The sequence below is a fragment of the Pteronotus mesoamericanus genome, unplaced genomic scaffold (assembly GCF_021234165.1).
Source record: "Pteronotus mesoamericanus isolate MK-2021 breed Mesoamerican mustached bat unplaced genomic scaffold, CSHL_Meso_final contig_101, whole genome shotgun sequence".
In the NCBI taxonomy this organism is placed as follows: Eukaryota; Metazoa; Chordata; class Mammalia; order Chiroptera; family Mormoopidae; genus Pteronotus; species Pteronotus mesoamericanus.
Genome location: NW_026555001.1, coordinates 12,076,147 through 12,081,098, shown reverse-complemented (window position 1 = coordinate 12,081,098; position 4,952 = coordinate 12,076,147). Strand labels below are relative to the sequence as shown.

Genomic DNA, 4,952 nt, shown 5'->3' with positions numbered 1-4,952 from the left:
ACAAACAACCCAATTAAAATATGGGCAAAACAAGCCAAATAAAATTTTTTCGGGCATATGAAAAAATTTTCAATATCACTAAGCATAGAGAAATGCAAATTAAAACCACAATCAGATACCACCTCACTCCTGTCAGAACGGCCATCATCAACACACCAACAAACAGCTAGTGCTGGCGAGGATGTGGAGAAAAGAGAACCCTCTTCCATCCCTGGTAAGAATGCAGACTGGTGCGGCCACTGAGGAAAACAGTATGCAGTTACCTCAAAAACTTAAAATGGAAGACTCAGAGGGGGCTGGCACAGTGGCTAAGAGCGCCTAGGCTGCCGCCAAAGCTCATAGGCGGGGGAGATGCTCGCCCCCTGGAAGTGCCAGCCCCGCAGGAGAGCGGCTGCAGCCTGGTAGGAAGGGAGCCGGCCCACCGCGCCCTGCGCCGTGGGTGTCCTGAAGGCCACCTGCAGCGCCGGTGCCTGGCCTGACCCCGTTTCCCACATCTGCGTCCACGCCCTACCCGGCATCTTCTGCCACCCCTAGTCCCTCCGCACTGCCAGGCCCTGGGGGTATTCGGCCTCTCCTCCACCACCTTCGGGAACAACCAAAAATTTAATGTGGGGTTTTCCTGAGTAAGCAAGTCTTGCTCAATGATACTTCGAAGGATTTGTTTTAAAACATTTGATTTTTTTAATCTTCGTTTTTGTGACAGGCCCTCACCGGTACATTATTTTTCGTGATTATTTTTCTTTCGGCCCATTGCTCCTGGACCCCCGAGGAGAGGGCTCTGAAGCAGAGAGAGAGCTCCCAGGACGACGCACCGGAGCTTCGCCATGGCCGCCAACCACAGCCCCGCTCCGGCGCGGGCGCCTTCACGCACGGCGCGGGCGCCGCGTCCTCAGTCATCTACGTGCGCGGGGCCTTTCCTCGGCGCTGGGCCTGTCCTACCTCAAGGGCGGTGACTGGGGAGCTGCACCCCACGCCACCTCAGGCTGAGGCTCCGGTGCTGCCTCAGGGTGCTGGCCCGGGTCCCTGCAGGGCAGGCCGGAGAGGAGCCTGGCAAGCCGCCCGCGTCTCCCCGCATGTGGCGCCGCACTTGTCGCCCCGGGCAGCGCTGGGTCTCAGGCAGAGCTGCTGCCGCCGCCGCCGCGGCCGGGGAAGCCGCAGCCTAGCGCATTGGCGGGTGACGCGGCCCGGCTGGCCGCAAGCAGAACTGGCCAGCCAGCTTCAAAGGCTCCTATCCAACCACCTCCCGCCCCCGACCCAGCGGACCTGGGCACATCTCGGGCCGCCGCCGCCGCCGCTCTTGGCCGGTCTCTTCGACAGCCCGTCTTGCGCAGCCTGCTCCCGCGCCAGCCCAGCCGCTCGACACCCCAGTCTCGTAGATATGTGTGATGACTTCTCAGAAGGCAGAGAATGTGTCAACTGCGGGGCCATATCCAGTCCACTCTGGAGGCAAGATGGACCTAGGCGATGCCTGTGGCCTTCCCCACAAGATGAACGGCACCAGCCGGCCACTTATCAAGCCGCTGCGCCGGCCGCACGCTCCCCGCCGAGTGGGCCTCTGCTGCGCCAACGGCCCGACCGCCACCACTTCCACAACCGCTCTGTGGCGCCGCCACTTGGAAGGTGTGCGAAGCCCGCGCCTCTACAGGAAGCTCCATAGCGTTCCTAGGCCTCTTGGGATGAAGAAAGAAGGGATCCAAGCCAGAAAATGGAAGGCCAATAACCTTCATAAATCTAGAACACCGGAAGGCCCCATTGGCCGTGAGAACCTTCCTCCCACCAGCAGCGTTTACAGCAACTCCGTCACTTCGACCACCAGCAGCCGTGAAGAGATGACGCCCCATCAAGACAGAGCCCAGGCTGGCGTCCTGCTACAGCCACATATCCCAGACCTTCTTGGTCAGTGCGATGTCTGCCCACGGGCCTTCCATCTACCTGGTCCTCTCGACCCTGGAGCTCTCCCCACAAGGCTATGCATCTTCTGTCAGCCAGTCACTGCAGGTCAGCTCCCAGCAGGACACTTGGAAGAGCCTGGCCTTGGCTAACAGTCTTGGAGACATAATCACTGTGTAATGTTACCTCCCTCGCTCCTCAGTTTCCTGAATGGCCCCAGAAGAACAACTAGAAAGACACTTGAAGTCAATGATTTGGTTAGGGGACGTGGGTGTTGGATTTTAGGAGATGCGTTTTCAAGATGGGGGACTGGGGAAGAGCCCAAACTCTGATCTGGATGCAGCCACCCTTCACTAGGAGCACATTTAAGTCCCTTTCGTGGAGGTAGAGACTTTTTTCTCATTTTCTGTCCCACTACATCCTTAACAAGAGATGAGATGTCCTTCTTTACCTTTCCATGACTGTGGCCTACGGTGGTGGTTTTTCCATGGTGTTTCCAGGACCAGGGATCTGAGGGCAGGTAGAGGGGCAGGGCACTGGGACCCCTGCTCCCGCCTTAGTCAGGGCATCTGATGTGCCTTTGGATGTGACAGGCCCTTCTGGGCAGCTTCTGTCCTTGCCCAACACACCCCTTCAAGCTCAGCATGCCCCTACATTCTTCAATACTGAGTCTTTACTCCAAAGATGCTGAGTGTAGCACTGGTGTTACTGGGTGATCCATGGGGAGATGGAGGAGAAGCTGCTTCACCCACCACACAGTATGGCTTCAGCAATACTGCAACTTGGCAATTTTGCCTTCCCCACATTCCTTTCCCCTGGCACACAGACTCATTCCTTCTCTCCTCTTCACCCTAAAGCCTCTGAAAATAAACATCCCTTCCACTCCTCGGAAAGATTCAGCTCTACGTTCTGTTTGAACATGTCTCCCGCTCTGTGGAAAAAAAGAGTTCAACAGTTTAGCCAAACAGCAGCACCCCTTCTAAGCCTGTCCTCCAAAGTCCTCCACCCCATCACACACAACGTTCTGAGTGAGAACAAAAAAGTTTTGCTGAAGCAAGTTTGACTAACACTTATCTGAGACTTGAGATCCTTCTGAAGAGGCTGTCTGGGGGACACCCTCCTGGGTTGGGGTGGGCACTGTATGGGGCACGGGCAGGGTTTTCCATGGATCTTGACTCACTTCTCTCAGGTCTTGCTAATGCCACTTCAGTTCTTCAGAGATGTACCTCTGGTCCAGAGAGCAGGCTGAGTCCATCCAGGGGGTGCAGAGTGCTCATACCCACATCCTTTCCAGCAAAAATCTCTTGTCCAGGAGGCAAAAAGCTAGGGATTTTGCAAAATAAAGTCAAAGCAAACAAACACAACAAAACTCATGGAAAGAAAGGTGAGGAATGATAAGAGAAGACACTGAGGTGGGCCTTGAGGGCTCTCCAATGCTGGTCTGGCATTGGCCTTTTCCTGGTCTTCACGTGTCTGTTTCTGCCTGTAACACTGGGGCTCACAGACTTCTCCTTCCATGCCCTCCTTATCAACAGAGCCATCACATACTGTGGCCTTACTAGGTCCTACCTTGAAACACCCAGTCCCCTCCCCCAAAATCCTACAAACTGTAGCAGAGAATAACTCTAAACAAAGAATCTGTTTTAATCACAGTTTACACTGCTTTCTTTCATGAAGGCCATCTTCATGTACTTTCCCTAAGCTACAATCCTTTTAACATTGTCTTAAGGTGAAATGTCTGTAAAATCAGTATTTAACTAATAAATTTATCTTTACTTCTCAAAACAAAATTAAAAATGGAACTATGGCACAGTGAGTCTACTTCTGGGTATATATACAAAGAAACGCAAAACACTAATTCAAAAGAATATAGGCACTCCTATGTTCATTGCAGTGTTATTTGCAGTAGCTAAGATATGGAAGCAGCCCAACTGCTCATCCATAGATGAATGGATAAAAAATATGTGGTATATATATACAATGAAATACTACTAGGCCATAAAAAGAATGAAATCTTAACCTTTGCAGCAACATGGATGGACCTAGAGGGTATTATGCTAAGTGAAATAAGTCAGACAGAGAAAGACAAATGCCGCATGTGGAATCTTTGGCATTTCCACATATGGAAATGTGTGAGAGGACACAATTTTACTGTGGAGACACAAATCCAGTGCCTATTGTCCAGATCTCAAGTGTTTCTGATTATATTTATCACTTTAGTTGGCTGCCCATCTCTCAGTCCTAAGGACACTGGTCAGATAACCACAATGGGTCACCACATTTAGATTGCTGTCCTACTCCTACTGACCATTTCAGTAATTGTTCCCATGTTGTCTCAGCCACTCTGGGGGGTGTATTGCAAGGGGGCATCCATCACTTGCATCTCCAGCTAGCAAGGGACAGATATTACAGAAATTTACAGAATTGTGGCATTTCTTTCATCAATGTATTTCTCAATGCTTTGGGTCTGCCTGGTGACATAGTAAAATGTGGGAAGGTCACACCTGTAATATACATTTCTACCTTCTTCTCATTAAGCCTTTGAATTATACCAAAGAAGTTGCAGTGCCCCAAACTCATTGAATTAAGCCACTGCCAGGTCAGGTTTCAGTCAACTCAGCAAGCAAACTGACAGTAAACACACTAGCTGCTCAAGATAACACAGAGATTTCAAAATTTCTGACAATTGTAGCCATACCAATAAATGGCAGGTTTTAATATATTTCTTTGGTTTATTTATTTTTTCTTTTTTTCAAAATCTCTGGCAATTGCACCTATATCAATAAATTTTGATACAACTTGAGGTGCCCTCACCCTTGGTAGCAAATACTGCATCAGTCAAAATTTAGTCAGAAAAATGGAAATCACCTTAGGTGTTTTCAGGGGATTTAATACTGGAGATATTGTTTAAAAGTGTTAAAAGGACCAAAGGACTAAGGTGGGGAAAATGGAAGAGAGAGGCTAAAAACCAGGGCTTGGGCATTGCAAAAAGTCACTACCATTTGTATTAGTCTGTTTGGGCTGCCATAATGAAGTTATAAAATTATTCCAGTCATCAAAGG

General features: G+C 50.3%; 1 pseudogene; it reads left to right on the top strand.

Annotated features, from left to right (window-relative positions):
• Positions 1–220: 220 nt before the first annotated feature.
• Positions 221–2,399, top strand: LOC129064488 (transcription factor GATA-4-like; annotated as a pseudogene).
• The last annotated feature ends 2,553 nt before the right edge of the window (positions 2,400–4,952 follow it).